This window comes from Equus asinus, chromosome 4, assembly GCF_041296235.1.
Source record: "Equus asinus isolate D_3611 breed Donkey chromosome 4, EquAss-T2T_v2, whole genome shotgun sequence".
NCBI classification, from domain to species: domain Eukaryota; kingdom Metazoa; phylum Chordata; class Mammalia; order Perissodactyla; family Equidae; genus Equus; species Equus asinus.
The window spans coordinates 25,203,680-25,225,276 of NC_091793.1; the positions used below are offsets into that span (position 1 = coordinate 25,203,680).

General features: G+C 56.2%; 2 long non-coding RNA genes across 5 annotated transcripts in view; one reads left to right on the plus strand and one right to left on the minus strand.

Moving 5' to 3' along the window:
• LOC123290154 (uncharacterized) overlaps positions 1–2,857 on the minus strand; it is an 11,370-nt gene extending 8,513 nt beyond the window's left edge. Inside the window, exon 1 of the long non-coding RNA XR_011502619.1 lies at positions 2,731–2,857. This is a non-coding gene — a long non-coding RNA (uncharacterized lncRNA). The remainder of the gene's footprint in view (positions 1–2,730) is intronic.
• LOC123290155 (uncharacterized) lies at positions 14–21,547 on the plus strand. 4 transcript variants are annotated; one of them, XR_011502618.1, is made up of 4 exons: positions 14–6,669; positions 10,874–11,130; positions 11,512–14,589; positions 14,708–21,490. It is a non-coding gene; the product is annotated as an uncharacterized lncRNA (long non-coding RNA). The 4 variants fall into 4 exon arrangements; XR_011502616.1 differs by having other exon boundaries at positions 3,845–4,365; positions 6,198–6,669; positions 11,512–21,487; XR_011502617.1 differs by having other exon boundaries at positions 3,879–6,669; positions 10,874–11,365; positions 14,444–21,547.
• Positions 21,548–21,597: the final 50 nt, after the last annotated feature.

Here is a 21,597-nt window from a genome sequence, read left to right on the forward strand (position 1 = left end):
CTAGAAGCAGGAGGGACAAGCAGGGGAGATGTCAGGCCATGCTATTTGAACTTTTATCCTGTGAGCAATGGGGAGCCATTGAAAGATACTCATCTGGCAGTGATTTGAAGAGGAATGCAAGTGGTCCAGAGTCTGTATTAAGCCAAGCCAGAATTATCTGGTTCAAATCACAGCCCTCCCCAAACCTAACTGGGGAGTTACTTACTATTCATGTGCCTCAGTTTACTCTTCAGTAAATTGGACACACTAACAGCACCCACGTCACCGGATTGTGAGGATCATATCAATTAGGACTCTTTCAGCCTCAAATAACAGACAACCCAACTAAAATTGGCTTAAACAATAAGGAGATTTAATGTCATGTAAAAAACCTGGAGGTAGGGAGGCCCTGGAGTTGGGGATTTACAGCTCAAAGGTGTCAGGCTCTAGGTCGGCTTCTCTACAATTCACTTTCCCCTCAAGGTCACAAGATGGCTGCCACAGCTCCAGGCATCACATCCTCACCCAACATTCAAAGGCAGGAAAAGGCAAGTCTCTGCTTTATGTTCCCTTTGGAAAGCAAGGAGGGACTTCCTAGGAGCCCTCTGCCTCCACTCTGACAGATGCCCTCTCAGCTCCCATCTTCCAGGACCGGGTCCCGTGCCCAGGCCTAAGTCAATCCTGGGCAAGATCACTAGATGGGCTGAGAGCAATTCCAATCACCCCTGGATCCACGGCTGGAGCCATCTTTCCTGAGCACCACTGAGTCGGGGGGTGAACCCCCAAACCAACAGGAGACTCTTGAGGCTTGGAAGATGGAACCAACAGTGATGGCCGTGCGGCTGAAACAGGGTGATCCACACTAAGCCGGTGGCCCAGCGCTGGGGCGTGGCGACACTCGGCGAGGGCGAGCTGTCGCACTTGGACAGCCTTGTGTAATGTAAAAGCAAGAGACAGTGTCACCCAACCTGAGTCCTCGTCAGCTCAGCTCTGGAGCCAGCCCTGCCTCTTCCCAGGGTGTGATTTGGGGGCAAGTTATTCCACGACTTTGTGCCTCAGTTTCCTCATCTGTGAAATGAAAATAACAATTTTCTTCTTCCTTACCCCAAGGCCTTCATGAGGTCGAATGAATTCACGTCCACCAATCCCCTGGAAGAGCACCCGGGGTTCCCGCTCGCCCTTCACCATTGGTCACGCCCGTGCGCTCGGGCAGCAGCCCCACGGGGGGTGGCAGCAGGAAGCGGGCCTGCTCCCTGAGTTTCTTTCTCTCCCTGGTGAAGGGTCCCAGGCTGCAGTTTCTCACTGAGGAAGGGAGGAGAGGGGAGTCCGGGGGGAGGGGGGGGGGCCCATTCCGCCCTGCCCCCTGCTGGGAGAGGGGCCGCGCATGGGAAGAGCACGGGCGGGCTGGTCGCCTCTGCCCTTGTCTGCGAGCACCAAGGGCCAGGAAGGGAGGAAGCAGCAGAGACCCTGGGACAGCCACGGGGAGACTCCGATCTGGGCCTGCAGACACAAGGGGGCAGACGGTGGGGGGAAAGGGCCAGCCGGCCGGACTCAGTGCCCCAGGTCCTATCTCATCACAGTCGGCTGTGTGGCCTCGGCAAAACATCTCCACCTCTCTGAGCTCCAGCTTCCTGGGTGCCAGAGGAGACTAGTTATATTGAGCCGACAGTGGGGGATGGACTATTAAAGCGTTAACCACCTCTGGAGAATTATGAGGCTGTGGGACCCATCGCCCCAACCCCTTCTCAAGATGCCTCCCACCACAGGATCTGCACATCGGAGTCCAGGGGCCCTTGGGGGTCACTTAGCTCAGGTTTGGTTTTACAGATGAGAAAACTGAGGCCTGGAGAAGATAAACCCCGGTCAGACCCCCACACCAGGCCCCTCCTGGCCAGAGGCTTTCTGCGCCCTCCGTCTGTCTCTCTCTCACCCCCTCCATCTTGCTCTCTCTCCTCTCGCTCTTTCTTTCCCTGGGGCTTTCTCCCCTCTGTTTAAATCCTGGTCTAGTTGTCTTTCTCTGTCCCCTGCGTTTGACTGCACGTCTTTCTCTGTCACTCATCAGCCACTCTACATTCCTCCCTCTCTCCCCATCTCCAATCCCGTAGCTTCCCTGTCATTTTCGAAACAGCTTAAAAGAAAAATAAAAACTCTGATAAGCCCAGAGCGGGGATGAGGACGGACTGCAATCATCGGGGTCTTGAGAGTGGAGTCCAGCTCTGCCACAACCTCAGGTTCTACAGAAGGGACAAGACTGGGCCCTGGCGGCCGGGGAGGGAGCCAGCCCAGCGCCAGACACAGGAGGGGTCGGGCGCCTGACCTTGGGCCTCCCTCGCGCTTGCCAAGGTTCTGATTCCAGGAGGAGCGGTGTGACCGCCCCCAGTCCCGGCAAAAATAGCGCAGGGAGCCGTGGCCAGCCTCCCGGACGTCTGGCGGCCCAGGTCTCTGGAGAGACAGTCCAGGCCTCCACCAGGCAGAGCAAGAACCTGCCCAAGGTCACGGAGCAGCTGGGCAGCAGAGCCGGAGCCAGACGCGAGCCTCTGCCCCCCGACTGGCGCCCTCGCAGCCCACCCAGGGCTAGACCAGCTCCCAGTTACAGAGAAACCGCAGGCCTGCCCTCACCTCTCTGCACCGTAACAGCCCCACTTTTGTGACCGTCTCCCACGTTTCCCTGTGGGCTCCTTACCCAGGGGAGTGGAAGTGGCTCTGCCACACATGCAGTCACCAGGAATCCTAATAACAATGTCAGCTCACCTTCCTCAGGCCCCCGACAGTGCTGGGCGCTTTCTACGCACTGTCCACACAGTGACTCATTCCCTCTTCACTCCAGCCCTGGGAGGCAGGCGCTGTTATCATCACACCCCTCTTATCGATGAGGAGACTGAGTCCCAGAGAGGTTAACTGACTTGCCCAAAGTCACAGAGCACTAAGTTTACTGGAGCTGGTCTTCCAACCCAGGCCCTAAATGAATTCGTGGATGAAAAAGGGAATAAAGGTTTGAGACTCGAGCTTACTAAGCAGCTGCTGCTATCATTTGACTGTTGGGCCACTAAGGGTCACAGTGGCCCCCCTCCTGGCCCTGGAAGGCTAGGCCCACAGCTGTCCTCTCAGAATTCCATTTCCTGGGGACCCTGGTGCTGGGAGCCCCACCCCCCAAGCCTGTCCCTTCCAGCGGCTGACCTTGGGCAAGTCCCTTTTCTCCTCTGAGCCTCAGTTTCCCCATCCACCCAAGGGGAAACTTGATCTATGTGTCAGGGGTTCAGTAAATTGAGATTCCCAAGGGGGCTGGTGGGATGGACCAGACTGGGGTCCCAAGCTGAGAGTAGCCTGAAAGAGCAAATTCTAAAATTCGGTTTCCTTTGGTCAAAATATGGAAATGACTTTAAAAGTACAAGAGGACCTGAGGTTCTCATGTTTATCTGAAGGGGGCTCACCAGTAAGGGGTGAGCAGGGCCCCCTGACTCAAAGGGCATGAGTGCCCTGGCCAGAGGCCGGCCCGGAGGACATGCAGGCAGAGCCACCCCGCCCTCGGGTGCTGGCCGCAGCCATCCTGGCACAGCCAGCCTGGGGTTGGTGACAATCACGTCCCGGGAACTTCTGCCAGAGGGGGACAGCTGGGGAGGAGGAGGAGGCAGAGGGACAGCTGGCTCCAGGGCTCAGGCTGAGTCATCCTCCGGGGCCGTGGTCTACACGAGTCAGGGGAGAGGGCTGTTTCCAGAGGGAGAGGAGGCAGCAGCGGGGAAGGCATCCTGGGGCTGTGCCTGGACCGATCAGCAGGAAAGGACAGACAGCCAGGGCCAGACTGCCACCTAGGGGAGGGTAGCCCCCTTCCCCAGTCTGCCGGCCCCCGCCCCCCACCTGCCGGGCCCATTTCTTTTCTTCCCTCTGATCCTGGTACCTGGTGACCAGACCCGGTGCCTCCTCTGGGCCCTCCACACCCTCAAACTCCCCCATGCTCTCAGCCTCCCTCCCACTCCCTGGCCCCCAGGCCCTTGAAGCTGTCAGGCAACTCTGGGCTCCAGGCCACAGAGGGTGGCCTGGGGTCTCTGGAGCCAGAGAGACATAGCCCAAATCCTCCCACCATTTCTGAGCTGGGTGACCTTGGGTAAGTTACTTGACCACTCTGAGCTGCAGTTCCCTTACTGTGAAATGGGGAGAACACCGTCTTACTGCCCAAGGCTTCAAAAGGAGGTATCCCGGGTCTTGCCCTTCCATTATGGAACCCGCCACAATAGGCAAATCTACAGAGACAGGAAGGAGATGCGTGGGGGCCTGGGGCAGAGGAGGGGGAAGGGAGCGACCGCTGAGAGGTGAGGGTTCTTTCCGGGTGATGAGAATGTGGATACTCTGGGAAGTGACCGAAGCCACCGAGCCGTGCGCTTTAGATGGGTAAGTGTGCAGAACATGAGTTATAGCCCCAAAGCGCTGGTGATGAAGGAGGTGCCCGTGGGGTGGATGGCACGCGTGGGTGCTCCAGGCTCACAGCACACCCCTGTTGGCTGCTCGCCACCTGCCCCCGTCCTGGGCACGGGCTGCCACGTCTTGGCCGGGGCCCGAGGGGTGGATGCTGAGCTTGAGAGAGGCCCCTGAAGGTCGCTGAGATGACCTTGGAGGGAAAGGAGGTGGTCCATCCTCCACCCTCAGGGGGAGGCCGCCAGAGCCAGGGTGACGGGGGGGCAAGACCTGGGACTTAGCAGCCACTGCCAGAGTTTCACCCCCAGCCCCCTTGCTGGCTCTGTGGCCTCAGGCAAATTGCTTAACCTCTCTGGCCGTCGTTTCCTCTTCTGAAGAAATGGAGGTGATGGAATTCTCAGTCCTGACCATAGGAGAAAGGAGGGCATCTGCGCGGCACATCTGGAAAAGGGCTTTGCCCATCCTGAGTGCTTGGAAAAGGGTCTCCGGAGGGAGGGGCTGAGCGAGGTCAGAAGACCCCGAGTCCAGTCTGGCTCCTGCCCACCTAGTGACCCCCACCCTTGCTGGAGCCTCAGGCCCTGCCACGTCCAGGCCTGTGCCTCCCGCTCCTTCTCAGCAGGCCTGTCCCCAGCCTGTCCCCGTGTAACAGACGGACCTGGAGCAGGGAATCCCCTCTCGGGGTCTTCGTCTGTTCACCTGTCGGATGAGGGAGGGAGACCGAAGAAGCCCCAGGGCCCCCTTGCTGCCGGCCTCGCCCGCTCCCTGGCCCAGCACGCCTCTAGGGCTTGCCCTCGGCTTCCCCATGTCCTGTGTCCTCATGTCACCCGCCTGCCTCTCTAGTCGCTCAGAGGCAGGAGCCCACCTTCCTGCTGGGGCTGAATGAGTGAGCATCCACCTTGACTGAGGCCCCAGCCAGCTTCACCTGGGCCTGAGGGAGTGACCTTGGGCAAAACCTGGCTCTGGGCCTCAGTTTCGCCCACTATAAAACAGACCTAATAATCTCTGTGTCTTCTTTGTCTTCCTGGGGAGGACGGTGATGAGCCCTGGCATCCAGGGGCAGGGAGGACCTTAAATGATATTGAGTTCAACCCCAAATCCAATGCTTGAGGACCCCTACCAGGCCCCAGGCTGTGCTTGCATACCTCTGGAGTGACGGGGAGTTCACTTTCTGCCCACCCAATCCATTCTATCCATTTGCTTGACAACAGTGACCGCATCTAACAGGTGCCACACACAGTGGCAGGTTCTGATGGCTCAAAAGTGAATAGGGGCCAGGTGACATAGAGGCAATGACATGGTTCAGGCTTGAACCCTGACTGTTTCTGCCTCTTCTTAGCTCTGTGTGGCCCCTGAGAGTCTTAACCGCATTTCCTCATCTGTAAATGGCAGTCACAGCTCCCCGCCTGTGAGGTCACTGGAAAGACCACCCCCAGGTGAGCTGGAGACCCTGGGGCACGAGCTCAGTCACTCTTGGGGAGCAGGTGCCATCGTTGTCTCAATTTTTCAAATGAATTTTTCAGAGGCACAGAGATGTTAAGCAACTACCCTGAGGTCACACAGTGAGTGTGACAGGTGGAGCCCAAGCTGGGCCCCGGCTGCCTATGCCCGGGTCCCTTGTACCTCACACCTCTCACAAGGGGCCTGCTCAGCGTAGCCCAGTTCCCTTCACATGATTCGGGGGCATGAGCGCTCCGTGCTCCCCAGAAGCCTCAGACCCATTCAGCCTCCTTTTCTTAGAGGGCAAGTGGGGCCGGTGGTTTTCCACTGTTATTTTTAGCTCTGCCCCCACTGTATTGTTTCGGATCCAGAGAACGGAGCCTCCGAGGTCCTGCGAGTGTCCAGCCAGTGTCCGGGGGGTATAACCTTAGCGGGCTTGCATAGGAGCAGTGATGACAAGGCTACCGGAACCTGAGCTCCCCGACCCCCACCCCACCCCCACGGAGACTCGGATCCACTGCGAGTGACTCAACAGAAGCGGCCCTGCCCCCATCCCGTCCAACTGGCGTCCACAGGTGGGGAGAGGACAGAGCTCCCAGAAGCCGGATGAGAGGAGTTGCTCCGGGTCACGAGCTTGGCATTTCCCAGCTCCACCTCCGTGTCCACTCACCTCCAAGGTCAGCCTCTGCAGAGCCACACAACCTGCGGGAGGGACCCCTCCAAGCCCCAGGGGGCTGGCAAGGAGGACTGGGATGGGACAGCAGCCACCGTGTGGTGCAGCAGTGAATCCTGCGGCCCCCACCTGCCAGGGAGCGAGTCTGGGCTCTGCCGGTGTGATGCTGGGTGAGTTATTCAACCTCACTGTACCTGGTTCTTCATCCATAAAATGGGCGTGGGGTGATGGCTGGCTCATAGGTTGCTGTGACGATTGACTATGAACCAAGACAGGTGAGCCACTTAATTCAGTGCCCCAGACAGAGGAAGGGCCCGGCGAGTGGGAGGTGGTGTCATCATTTGCCGGCCATCCATACACCTATTTATATGAATACTTACTGCGGGTTGAATTCCTTATCTTTTGCTTCATAACAAAGTACTTCAAAACTTAGTGGCTTAAAATAGTGAAAATTTGTTATCTCACATTGTTTCTGTGGGTCAGGAGCTTGGGAGCTGTGTGGTTCCAGCTCAGGTTTCCCGTGAGGCTGTGTCAGGCTGTCGACCGGGCCACAGGCATCCAAAGGCTGGACTGGGGCTGGAGGACCCTCTTCCAAGGTGGCTTCCTCCCCTGGTGGCAGGCTCACACTGGCTGTTGGCAGAGGCCTCACTTCCTGGCCACATGGGCCTCTCCACAGGGCCGCTTGGATGTCCTCACCACACGGCGGCTGGCTTCCCCAGACTGAGCGACCCGCGAGAACAAGGCGGCAGCTGCGATGTCTCCTATGACCTAAGCTCGGAAGTCACACTCTGTCACCTACGCAGTATCCTGTTGGTGACACAAGTCCGAGCTGCTGGCTGTGGGAGGGGATGACACAAAGGTGTGGACGCCAGGATCTCTGGGGAGCCATCTCGGAGGCTGGCCGCACTGTGCCATGCCTTGGGGCCAGACAGGAAGCAAGACCACCGTTGTTGATGTCATGGCTGAGCGTGACTGTGTGTGTAAATGGCAAAAACCAGCATGGCGAACCCAAAGAAACAGCTGGAGACGCATCCTGTGAAGATGAACAGGGTGGCATGTGACAGTGGTCAGAGGGAAGGCCTCTTCAGGAGGGTTGGGGTGGGTTTGAGCCTGAGGGTGGACCCAGCCCGCCATGGAAGGGTCGGGGGAGGCAGTCCCAGGCAGAGGGAACAGCGCCTGTGCGCCATGAGAGGGCCGGCCTGCCTGGCTCTAACGCTCGCTTGCGTGCGTCCCTCTTTGACTCAGTTTCCCCGTCTATAAAAGGGGGATAATAACCGTTCCCACTTCCTATAGGCGTTTCTACAAGGGAAGCCCCTAGCACAGGGCCTGGGGCCGAGTGAGTGCTGGGGACGTGAGGGTCGGGATCCTCACTCGACACTCTGATGTTGACTGGGCCGCCATCCTAAGCATTGCCTGATGACAGTCTCGCTTCCTTTAACGTAATCCTCTAGGAAGGGAGAGGGACCAAGGAGCCAGTGTGGGGGACCCTGTGGCCCGGGGGTGGGAGTAAAGCTGGCGTGGGGGTGCTCTCTCTGAAAATATGGGGGCGTGCGTGGAAGGCCCCTGCAGGAGAAACACAGGAGTCTGGAAGGTGAGGCGGGGGACAAAGGCCTGGGACACCCCCCGGGGGGAGCCTGCAGGGTCTCTTAGGGACCGGAGGGCAGCTCGCTGTGGCTTCAGACCACTGAACCTCAGGGTCTCCGTGGACACAGGGAGGATCGAGGGAAATGGCTGGTGCGGAGGGAGGGGCCTTGAACATCACAGTCGGATGGGCTTTCCCGGGGGCGGGATCGACCAGCAGGAGGGAGGCAGGGACGGGTTTGCCGTTCCAGAAGCTCCCTCTGGCTGCCAGGAGGAGGCGTGGGTGGTGAGGCAGAGGAAACAGGGAGCAGGTGGGAGAGATACTGGGGCCTGGCCCAGAGCGGGGGTGTGGGAATGGGGGGGCCGGGAGGGCAGAGGGAGCCAGGGAGGAGAAGCAGCAGGAGGAGAGGGCAGGGCAGCCCTCTTCTCAGGCCCTGGCAGGGCTCCCCTCCTGTCCAGGGATCTGTCCTAACCTGCTTTCCCCGACCTCTGACCTCCCTGACCTCTGACCTCCATCACAACTATCCCCAACCTAAGATAACACTCAGCAGATGCATGGGGTTGTATGAGGCCTCTTCAGCACCGCTCCACCAGAGCACTCATTACATTGATGGTGGCAACCGTTTATGGAATACCTGCTGTATTCCAGGCACCACACACACACAGACACACACCCCGTGACATTTAAACCCCACAAGAACCTAGTAAGGTAGATATTATGGCTCTCATCTTGTAGATGAGGATCTCAAAGATCAGAGAGGTGAAGTAATTTGCCCAAAGTCACACAGCTAGTAAGCATCAGGATCTCACCAAATCAGCTAATACATGGAACATGCTTACACCAGTGCCTGGCACCAGCAGGCACTCAATAAATGCTGGCACTGTTTTTGTTAGTACCATCAGTTAGGTGTGCCTGGCTGCAAGGTCCATAGCCCCGGGGCCTCACTGACTCATCTTGCTCAGTTCTCGAGCTCTGTTATCTATGTGTCTGCTCCATGGGCTGTGGGATCCTGCACAGCAGGAAGGGCCAGGTTGCTCTGTGGGTCCCTAGCACCCCACCTGGGGCGGCTCAGAGTAGGTGCTCAGTGATGCTAGACCGAATAAAGGAGACAGGAAGCTCCTGGAGGGCAAGGACTATGTCCTAAGAATCACGGGATTCCCCCAGCCATGAGTGTCCCTGAGAATCATGGGATTTCCCCAGCCATGGCTGTCCCTGAGAATCATGGGATGTCTCTGTGGGAGGAGCCTCCGTCACCACTTCCACCAGGACAGTCCATTTCTCCTACCAGCCGCCTCCCCCGTCCTCAGGAATCAGCCCATAGTCAGCTCCCACCAGCCCCACCTTCCTCCTAGCCCTGGCTCTGGGCCCTCCGAGGCCTCACCCGGGGGAGCACATCACATCCATCCTGACGCTCTGGTCTGCCGTGGTCTTCCCACAAACGGGCCTGGAGCCCCTGTCTCTGCCTCGGGCAGGGGCAGGGGGACCGGCCGCCTGGGGTCCCGGCCTGGCCTCTGGCTTTTGGTGGGAGCCTGGGCAGGCCCCTGTCCCCTCCGGGCCTCAGTGTCTGCACCCTCCACTGAGGCACCACGAAGCGTCCCCTTGTTCTGCCGTCCCAGAGGTTGGGCAGGTGCCGGACAAGCCCCACCTCCCTGCCAGTCTCTCCAGGCCGCTGGGTCTGCCCCTGACTGGCTGGTGTGTCGTTCCCCCGTCTGGGCCTCAGTTTCCCCAACAACGAGATGAGCATGGTCATTTTCATCACTTTTACTCAGCCTCGTCGGTTTGCTACAAGGATCCAGCTGGATGGGGGGTGAGGAAGTTCTGTTAATAGCTCTCGGGCGCCTCTGGGTCCTTGAGGCTCAGGGGGAAGCGGCATGTCTCCTTAAGGCCACTAGGTGGTGCCAACGGGCCACCCATCTCCCTGAAGGCTGTCAAGTTCCACCCTGGGTTACTGCAGGACCACAGCCAGGTACCTCCTCCCACTGAGACGGGCCAGCTGGCAGAGGCAGGCTGTGCTGGGGTTAGGGACGGGCTTTAGGGTCAAGCGAACTTGAACTTGAAGTTCTACTCCGGGCCCTGCTCTTGGTGAGTGTCCTGGGTCTCTGCTTGGCAATTAACTCGCTGGGTGTCACTGGGCATGTCACAGGACCTGCGACTTGAGGTTCTTCATCTGGGAAACAGGACAACGTGTCTTTTCTCCTGGGGCATCCTGGAGACCAAATGACATCGGTCGTGTAAAATATCCATCCCGCCTTCTGGCCCAGAGCGAGCCTCTGTGAGCACGTCTGTCACCAGCCATTACTACTTTACATGTCAGAGTCTCCCCTGGGGAGAACCTCGGGCAGGAAGCCCAGAGAACTGGATCTGAATTTGGCAAGTCCCTTCTCATCTCTGGTTCTCTGTTGGCCCCAACGGACCTTGAGAGACTGGGAGCGTCGTGGAGAAATAAGGGCTTGGGAATCCGACAGACTTGGTGTGAATGCGGTCCACCTCTCCTCTTCCCAGCTGTGCGCCCTTGGGCCTCCCTGGTAATGTTTGTGATGGTTTGTTCTAAGTCTGTCTTCTGGGTTCTATCTAAGTTCCAGGAAGGCCTGGATCTTATCTATTTAGCTTACCTATTAAATTCATTCCTCAGTTTAGCGTCGGGCACAAAGTCAGTCCTCAATAAACGAGAGCCATTGTGATTATTACTGTGTGATTACTATATACATTCACTCAACAACAGTAGCAGGCCCTGTGGTCAGAGCTTCCCCTGCATTATTGCTGATAATCCTGTCATTATCTCTATTTTACAGGTGAGAAAACAGGCCCAGAGAAGGTGGGTCCCTGCCCAGGCTCACACAGCTACGGAGCAGTAGAAGCTGGGATTTGAAACTGAGCCCCAAGACAGATTCGTGTTGACAGATGTATAAACTGAATACTGACCCTCCAGAGAGATCCACGCCCTAATCCCGGGAACCCCTGTGAATGTCACCTCCCGATGGCAAAGGGATTCTGCAGATGGGAAGAAGTGAAGGATCTTGAGATGGGAACATTATCCCCGATTATCCAGGTGGGCCTAATGTCATTGCAAGGATCCTTCTCAGAGGGAGGTGGGAGCGTCAGAGTGGGAAGAAGAGAAGGGACAGCAGAGGGAGGAAAGGCCACGTGATGTGGGAATGAAGGCAGCACCCATTCTAGAAAAGCCGGGAAGGGAATTTCCCCTAGAACCCCCAGAAGGAAGAGCCCGGCTGACACCTTTCACCCAGTGACACAGACCTCGGACTTTGGACCTCCAGAACTGTAAGGTAATAAAAGCATGTTGTTTAAGCTATGAGGCTCTGGGCCATTTTTTACAGCAGCCACAGGAAACTAAGAAACAGACAAATGAGATAATGTCTGAAAAGCCCCCGGCATACAGTTGGAGCTCACTAAATGCTCTTTCCTCTTCCAGCTATAAGTCCCGGGATCTTCCAGCTCAACCAGCCCATTTTACCGACGACGTGGAGCCTGAGGCCAGAGTTAGGGGTCAACTTGCCCCGTCCCACCGAGATGAGTGGCGGGAGGGTGCTGTCTCCTGGCACGTCCTGGGGGTCCTTGCTCTGCTCTTCTGGACTCCAGCCCTGGGCAGCCTGGGCGAAATCGTCTAGTCCAAACCCATTTTCCGAGTGAGGAAACTGAGGCCTGGAGTTGTCCGAGAGTTGCACTCGAGTCCCTAAGTGACAGGGGATGTGCAGGCCCTGAATCCCCAGGGAGTCCTCTCGGCAAGGCCCTCCCCTCCCCATCTGGAGCGCCGCTCCTCCCCGTGTATCCCCAGCAGACAGGGGCCAGCGGGGTCTGGGAAAACCACATCAGGAGCGGCCCAGCTGTGGTGCAGGAATTCGAGAGCAGCTCCTTAGTGGCCTCCAGCCTGGGAAAGCTCTGAGGCCTTCCTGTCCCCGCCCGCCTTGCCGCTTAGGGCCAGCCCTGTCCCCAAGGCTGTGAGAAGTCGCCTGGAGGCAGTGTCCAGTGGGGTGGAGGAAAGAGCGGCCTAGAATGGAGGGACTTGATCCCCGATCCTAAGCCAGTTAGTGACATTATCCTGGATTATCCTAAACCGAGCTCAGGGCCCTGGGCTTGTCTAGGGGAGCATAGGTCTCCCTGCCCCCGGCATGTGGGGGTTCCAGTGGTGCCTTAACACCCAGCGACACAGGCCCACAGCCAAGAAGGCACAGTTCTTACATAAAGCATTCATACCCACTGGCACCCTCAGACCTCACAACAGCCCTGTAACGGCGAGGCTGCTGCTGTCCCATTTTACAGATGGAGAAACTGAGGCTCGGAGAGAGAAAGGGACTCTCCCCAAGTCAAGGTCCTGTGGTGGCAGCACTGGGACTCTGCTAACTCCGTGAGCTCTCGCGATGACCCTGGACTCGTCTCTGGCAATTCGGTCCCAGGCTTGCTGTGGGGCCTTGAGTAATCTCCCTCTCTGAGCCTCGACTCTCCTCTGTGAACTAGGACATAATAATAGTATCCACCTCACTGGGGCGCCTGCAGAATCAGGGAGTGCGTGAGCCCCGCGCCTGGCACGCGGTGAGCGCTCCATCTTCGCTCACCCTCATCACCATCACACTACCCGATTGGATAACCGCAAATACTACTGCTGGGGGAAGACGCCAATAAACACACAGGTCCTGCGGGAGGTGAAGGAGTGACCACGAGAGCAAGGAGGGGGCTGCCTGGCATATTCAAGCAACACTGAAGAGGCCAGTGTGGTCCTAGGGGGTTAGAGACAGGGCAGTGGCAGGAGGAGAAACCAGAGAGGTGGGGGGTGGGGCAGAGTCACAGACCACGGTGGCCATTGGGTGGACGTCAGCTTTCCTTGAGCCAAGTGGGGAGCCATCGCAAGGTGTCCTCATTGTCCACTAAACGCTCAAAGCCTGCAATGGGCCCTTAGACCCTGGGTCACTGTCTGAGGAGTGGAATGGCCACCCGCTAGCTAACCACCCTCCTCCGCCCAGGACCCGCCCACGGCCCCTCCCCCTCCCTGCGATGCTCCAGAACCCTGAGAATCAGGTGGTCCTAAAGTGTCAGCGCTCAGAGGGAGCTTGGAGGCCATTTGGCTCCAATTACAGATGAAGAAAGGAGGCTGGGACGCGGAGGGGAAGGGGCTTGTCCGGGGCCTCTCAGCACATCCGCGGCTGTGCCAGCTGTGACGCCCAAGGCTCCTGCCTCCTGGAGCAGGGCCCCTCCCGCTGCAGAGCCCTCGGTGAACGGGACGTTTTGTTCTTCTGGCCCAGATCCAAGGAGTCTCCAGGGACACACTCTGGTTTGCCTTTGCCAAAGGCCTCGCCAGCTAAGGGTCCCTTCTAGGCTGCCATCTCTGGCAGAAGCTGCGCCCTCCTGGGGCCAGCCTCCCGCCTGCACCGGCATTGAGGAGTCCGTGTGCATGTGAGGATGGGGACCCTGTGCAGCTCCTCATCCCAGTCACCCTGCTCCCAGGGCTTCTATTCCAAGCACAGACATCGAAACACAATAAGCAGCCACTCACTGCCCACTTCTGGGGTCACCCTGTTGGAGCAATAAGCTCCTGACCTCTCTCCCCACCCCGTGGATGTTCATGGTGGTTCTGTAGCTGCCACTGCCAGCTCCTCAGCTGCAGTTCAAGGGGAGGGAACACCAGCCATTCATCCACTCTCTGATCTTCCATTCATTCATCTCTCTATTTTCTTGCCCATTGGTCCGTGCATTCATCCATACACCCACCTATCCAATTGCCCCACCCACATATCTAGCCTTCCATCCATCCATCCATCCATCCATCCATCCATCTATCCATCCACTGATCTGAACAGCCACCAGTCTGTCTGATTGTTACTGGTCCATCATCTCATCCATCCGACCCATCCATCCATCCATCCATCTATCCATCCATTCATCCATCCTATGCTCTTTCTCTTACACCTATTGTTTGCCCAAAAACCTCTCTCTCTGCCTGTGCGTTGGTCTACATATCCATCATCCACCTATCCCCTTACCAACTTCCCTGCCCTTCCGTCCATTCCCTCACCTTCCTCCCATCCATCCATCTCCCCACTCCACTCCCACTGCTCTGCCAACCAACCTGTCAGCCTGTCTCTTGGTCCATCTACCCCTTCATGCAACGTTCATGGAGGCATATCCTGTGGGACTCAGCGTTGTAACTATAGCACCTACAGTAATAGCTGCCACTTACTGGACGCTTGTTTTATGCCAGACACTCTACCTACGTTCTCACTTAATCCTCACAACAACCTGTCGTCGTTTGACAGATGAGGGAACATGCTGGATGGCCTCAATTAGACAACTGTCAAATTGTTTCATTCCAAGAGCAGCTTTACAAGATAGATGCTGTCATCATTTTGCAGATGTGGAAACTGGCCATGCAATTTGCCTGAAGTCACAGCAGTAACGAAGGACAGGATTTGGACCTAAGTGTTCTGACTCCGAGTTCCGTCCTCCTTCCTTCTGACCACCGCCGCCTGAGACCCGATGGCCAGACCTTGCTGCCCCGGTGTGTGACTGTGTGTGTCAGTCAACCTCGGGCCTCAGTTTCCTTGCCTGTGCAAGAGGGGGCTGTGGGAGTGGCTGCTGACTTCCTTCCTTTCTTCCTCTGTCTCCTTCTCATGAAGAGCCACGCAGGACTGGGAGATGAGCTGGGCCAGGTGAACCTCTGAGATCCAGCCTTGGACATGGCTTGGCCCAGTGTGAACCCGCGGATGACCCCATTTCACTGGCTTGCTCCACAAATATCCTTCACTGAGTGTGTACCGCCTCAGGGCACAGCCCCGGGGACTCCGTTCCTCACCTCTGCTTCAGGGCAGGCAACCCAGCCAGGGGGAAGGGTGCAGCCCCGCAAGAAGAGGAGAGTCACGTCTGCTGCCAGCTTGCTGTGAGATCTCGACATTTCCCTCAGTTTTCTCATCTGCCCAACGGGCTAGCAGCACCCGCCTCGGAGGAGCAAGTGAAATATGTGATGTGAACACGCTCACCACGCCCTCTCCTCTCCCTTGCTTCTGTGCAATAACAGGGCTGGGCTCGTGCAGAGGTCCCAAGGCGGGTTCGTGGCTGGACTTCAGGAGCAGGAGCCCCCGAAACCACAGGCGGTGTTTGTGTGTGCACGTGCAGTCTTCACCAAGAAGGCCTGTGACTTTCATTAGATTCTCAAAAGGCCCATGACTTAGTTGCTAATGATAATAATCACTAATTGAGTGCGGACTTCGAGCCAGCACCTGTAAGTGCTCGGTGCTTAGTACACCTTACTTCATTTAATTCTTAGTAGACGGTAGATGGAATAGTGATTGAGCTCAGGAACTCTAGAGCCTCATTGTCTGGGATCAAATCCTGGCTCCATTGCTTCCCAGCTGTGTGGCCTTGGACAATGACCTAACCACTCGGTGCCTCAGTTTCCTCAGATCTAAATTAGATGACAAAGCTATTTGCTTCATAGGGTTGTTTTGAGGAGTAAATACAGGAACAGAGCTTAGAACCATACCTGTCCCTAAGCAAGAGCTCAGTAAATACTGTCTTAAAGTAGATGAGGAAATGGAGGCTCAGAGAGGTCAAGGAACTTGTCTACAGTCAACCAGCTGGGAAAGAGCCCAGATTCTAAGCCTGGTGGTCTGACACTGGAGCCCTTGCATTTAATGGATATGCTCACTGTGTGTTCTTGAAAAGACCCTGACTTCATCCCACATGCACCCTAATTCTTACATTCAAGGCTCTAGATTTTACTGACAAGGGAGAGGTTCTGGCCACACTGGTCTCCAAGGTTCCCTGACATTCTGATACTTGAGACTTCCACTGTGCGAGTCCCAGCAGGCTGACAGGCCTCCAGAGGAGCTGCAGAGAAAGAGCGAGAGAGCACGTGTGGGCACCTGAACGTGTGCACATCCCCTTCCCGTGCCCCCCCCCCCCAGCCTCCACAGGGTGCAGCTCCCAGGCCTCCCTGCACAGCCTCCCAGGAGAGGCGCCCCCGCAGACTCCGCTCCCTCCCGGCGCCATGTGACACTGGCGGGTGGTGTGGGAGGGAGGAGGAGATGAGCTCGTCACTGGCTGACAGCTCTCCCTCTGGGGCAGGGAGCTCCCTGGCTGCAACCCTACCCCAGATGGCTTTTAACAGAAGAGGAAACAGAGAAGTGCTTTGCTGGGCCACTTCCTGGCTTAGCAGGACCTGGGCAAGCATCACTTCTCAGGGCCTCGTTCTGCTCATTCATAAAATAAGGACAATTGCTCCTATGCCACTGGGCTGTGGCGGACACGACAGGAGAAAAGGCATGTGTGTAAAATACCCAGCCTCACAGACTCCACACTCTCAGGTCCTCTCCATCCTGTTCCCCTCTGGAGGAAGAAGGGGACTCCTGGTCTGAGACCAGAAGTGGCATCCTTTAGCATCTTGTCTCAGGGACGGGAGTTCAGCTGAGGCAATGGCTGGAGACCTGGTGTGGGCTGGGTTGGCCTGTGCAGGTGACGAAGCCACAGGTACTTGATATCAGCAAAATGGCCCAGCACAACTCGATCTGTGGCCTCCTGGAGCTGAGCGAATGAGCTCCCTTCTCCAACAGACCTCAGGCTCCACTTTGTTCAACTGAGTCTCCAAGAACTCCACCAGCCGTACCATCCTGTGGGCTGGGTGGCTATCTCAAAGCGCACACGGCCAGAGGGTGGCAGTGGGGGAGCCTTCTCCCTACTCTGCATATTTGCTTTCCAACAAATACCTTTTAGAGCACCGACTACATGCTAGGTGCCAGGTTCTAGGTGCTGGGGGTACGGCAATGAACATGAGACTGTAGGAAGCTGATATTCCGGCGCGGACAGTCAGACTGCACACGGCAGGTAGTGAGGAGTTTGTGCTTAGTGCCGTTGAGTCGATTCCGACTCCTAGCGACCCCGTGTAGAGCAGAGCAGAGCAGACGCCTGCCCATCTTTTTGCGCCATCCTCTCATCCTCTGGCACTGTTTCAGATGATGCTCTGCTGCTATTCACAGCGTTATCATGGCCAATTTTTTCAGAAGTGGGTGGCCGGGTCCTTCTTCCCAGTCTGTCTTAGTCTGGAAGCTCCGCCGAAACCTGTCCATCACGGGTGACCCTGCTGGTATCTGAAATACCAGTGACATAGCTTTCAGCATCACAGCAACATGCAGCTGCCACAGTATGACACCCAACAGGCGGGTGATGTGGTTCCCTGACCAGGAAACGAACCCGGGCCCCGGCAGTGAGAGCACTGGCTCTTAACCACCAGACACCAGGGCTGGCTAGTGATAAGCACTGTGAAGGACCACAAAGCAGACGGAGGAGACGTGGAGGGACCGGGTGCTCATTAGGCCGAGGGTCAGAGAAGGCCTCCTCCATGGGAGACATCTGAGCAGGACCAGAGGAGCCAGGTGGGGGCCACGTGAGGATCTGGGGCAAGAGCATTCTGGGCAGAGGTCAACTGCAAGGCGCTGAGTCTCCAACTGCCTGTCAGGATTGAGAATCGTCAAGAAGTCCCCGGGGCTGTGCGCAGTGAGCCGGGCGGTGGGAGGACGCGCATGGGGGGAGAGTGGAAAAGGTGGGGGCAGGGGAGGTGATAAGGAATTTGGCTTGGGGTCCTGAGCTTGAAGGGCTGGTGAGGAGTCTGCAGGCCCAGCCTTGCCTGCCCAGGCTGGGGAGAGGGGACACATTTTGTGGGGTCAGTCCTCTGAGACCCCAGATCCCCACAGTAGGCCACTTGGACCTAGCGCCTGCACAAGAACACGCTCTTGAAATTCTGGGTTCAGCCTAAGAGCCTTAAAGCACCAGCGGCTCATCTGGGCCAGCCCCCTTTGCTCACATAAGCCCACATGGCGGATAAAGAAATTGAGGCTCAGAGGGGAGAAATGACCTCCCCGGGGACACCCAGCCCCCGAGTGCGTCTGCATCCTGAGATGCGCTCTTCCCACTTTGGCATACTGCAGCCCTCTTTCAAAATGATGTTTGTGAACATTAGTCTCAGTAAAGACAGCTAAAAAGCATGGGTTGGAGATGTTTTTAGCTGCCTGTAAGCCAGATAAAAGGTTCTGTTGTTGCAAAAATGCTCTTCTTGTGTATGCTATAAGCATCCATCAATTTCCGAAATTATCCAGCCTCCCTAACGAGAAATGACGGGCGCTTTCTGAATTTGAGATGAAGAGGGTTTTTTTTGGTTGTTGGTGGTGGTTTACTCATATCAGACTCTTTTCCTGCCCTGAGTGTAATATCCTAAGTTTCAGGGAGGCAGAGGCTGTTTTTTTTTCATCTCTGCAGCCCTGGCAGAGGAGGCTTCTCCTGAGTGGCCGCTCGGACACCTACAGTTGTGTGACGCTCTATATTCACACGCAAGTGGATCAGCATATAGTATGGTTATTGAACAAATGAATGAACGACTGAATGAGTTGGGCTCAAAAAAGGCACATCTTCAGGTTCTACGTAGCCAGGGATCACCAGCCTGAGACCTCTGCCTCAGGGTAAAGAAGAGAAGTCATATTTTTAGGGGAGGATGATAAGCCAGGAATCAGCCAAAAAGCTGACAAAAGAAATTCCAAATTTGGGTTCCCTGTCCAGAGCGAAGATGCAGGCACATCAATGCTAGAAGGGACCAGCATGAGTCAGTTGTCACCAGGTTATGCTGCATAACAAGCAAACCCAAATCTCAGGTTCTTACAACAACTATTTATCTCTCGCCCCTGTTGCATGTCGGTGGCGAGGGGCCCAGCTGCAGCAGCTGTGTGGTCCAGGCTGTGGTCAGGGTCACGTCAGCTCCACAGGCCTCTAGTCCCAGGACGCAGGCTGAAGAAGCAGCTCCTATCTGGGATGTTACGTCTCATGGCAGAGGGCAGGAGCTCGACAGGGATGGGACAGCTCCCAATGGCTCTTGAAGCCTCCACCACAAACCATCACACCGTCACTTAGGCCCACATTTTGGGGTTCAATCCAGTCACATGGCCAAGACCAACATCAATGAGCAGGACTGATGATGAATATTTGCTAACAATGGTATAATCCTTACTAGGATTTAGGGACCCCTGAGTCCAGCAGATTCGAAACTGTTCTCAGAAGCATTCTCCAACCCTCTCGGGCCACAGAGAACGAAGGAAGCGAGGGGTACCAGTGGACAGGGCTCGGGGACCGCCACCTCCAGCAACAACACCTCACTGTGAGGTGGCCACGTACATTTTCATTTGAAAGCTGCTTTAAAAAAAAAAGATTTTAAAAAATCATTGGTCTAATACAAGTCCTCCGTATTACAGACAGGGAGACAGAGACTTCACAAGGAGACACACGTGAAGCTGATCAGTGGCAGAGCTGGGACGCACGCCCAGCAAGAGACCTCTTCAGACAGCACCCAGGTCAACATGTATTCATATATTCATTCAACAAATATTTACCGCCCAATAACTCTGGGCGAAATTTTGGCAATCATAGCATTCTCCTTCATTCAGTCTATATTTTGACAACTTACTTGGTGCCTCATTCATTCATTCATTCAAAAACTATTTTCTGAGGGCCTACAATAGGCCAGGCCAGGCTACAGGCACTGGGCATACAGCGGTGAACAAAACCAATTTTCTGACCGTGGAATTTGCATTCTAGGGCAGACACAGATAATAAATGAAATAAACTATATATGTACAAAGTGTGATAAGCACTATGAAGAAGGAAAAAAAAAAAGCAGAGAGAGGGGCTGGCCCGGTGGCACAGCGGTTAAGTTCTCACATTCCGCTTTGCCGGCCCGGGGTTTGCCCGGTTCGGATCCCGGGTGCAGACATGGCACTGCTTGGTACGCCATGCTGTGGTAGGCGTCCCACATATAAAGTAGAGGAAGTTGAGCATGGATGTTACCTCAGGTCCAGCCTTCCTCAGCAAAAAGAGGAGGATTGGCAGCAGATGTTAGCTCAGGGCTAATCTTCCTCAAAAAAAAAAAAAAAAAAAAAGCTGAGGGAGGGAGTAAAGAGTGCCAGAGGGGTCATTTTGGACCAGGGAAGGTGTCTTTCCATAGGTGAAATCTAAGCAGAGATGTGGGTGAAGTGAGAGATGAAGCCACATGTGTCTGGAAAGAGAGGTGGTGGATAGAGCAGGTGCAAAGGCCCTGAGGTGGGTGCGTACCTAGGGGCTTGGAGGCGCAGCGGAAGGCCTAAGTGAGGTCAGAGGGCATGAGGTCAGAGATGTGGCTCGAACCTCAGCGGTCCCAGGAAGGAGGCTGGGTTTTGCTGATGTGGTGAGGACCCCCGGGACGGTTTGCATCAGGGGAGAGGTCTGATCTGTGTCTTCCACGTGCACAGCTTGGGTGAAGAACCCAGGGCAGGGAGCCCTATGAAGGGGGCTCTTGCCACTGTCTGCTGGCGGCTCAGAGGGCTGGGGGTGGTTTCAGCGTGTGGTCAAGACAGTCCCACTCCCAACCCCACTTCACAGGGAGCAGAGCCCGGGGAGATGGCCAAGACAGCGGACGCCCACCCCGGGGGCAGCAGGCTAGCGGATGGAACCGTGAGAGGGGCGGGGCCTGCCTCCGGGAGTGATGGACAAAGGAACAGCGCCTCTCCTCCAGTGGTGCCCAGGCTCTGCGAGCTCCCATTGGCTGGAATTCTGCCCCGGCGGCTGGCTGGGCGGGAAACGCCTCCCAGGTGCCCGCCTCGCAGGAAAACCGCCCAGATGACGGGCCACTGATCTGTGATTCCAGCCACGCTCAGGACGCAGCTGCCACTTGATTCGTCCAGATCTTTCCCTTTCCATCAACCTCCCGACCCCCTTCCTCCCATGAAAAAGTAAATGAGGTCCTTGGAGGGGTGGGTATTCTCTTCCTCATTTTCTTTTCACCTGGTATCTCCTTCTAACATCAGCGAAGCCATCCCCTCCCCGGGAAGTCTTCCCAAGCGTCCGCCACTTCTCGCTCTTTCCGTTATGTCCTCCCACAGCTCTTCCGAGGGTTGCTAGTTTCCCTTTTGGTCTGTGATTATTTGATTGATGTCCATCTGTCCCACTCACTTATGAACTCTGCGGGGGCTCTTTCATTTTGGGGGTGAGCTGGGGGTGGGGGGTGTCACCGTTGTCTTCCCCACTCCAGCAAGTCCCGGATGCATAACTCAGTAAACGCGAGTTTCCTGCTTCTGTGGTGTTTTCAGGTCCTGTCTCCTCCAAGGATCAGGACCTGATGGCCAGGAGCTGTCTTAGGATTGGGGTCCTGGGGAGATTTTTTCTCTAATTTTTTGTGCAGTAAAATACACGTAAAATTGTGTGGAAGTGAATCTTCCAGCCCCACTCCAGCCTTCAGATGACTGCAGCCCTGGCCAACATCTTGACTGCTACCTCATCAGAGACCCTGAGCCAGAACCACCCAGCTAAGCTGCTCCTGGATTCCTGACCTGCAGACGCTGGGTGAGATAATAAATGTTTATTGTTGTTTGAAGCTACTAAGTTTTGGGGTACTTTGTTACGCAGCAATCGATGACTGATATAGTCACCCACTCTATCCTGCCAAGTTTGGCTGGCGCTGGCCTTTGCTTGCTTCTCAGAATCAGATCCATTCCCA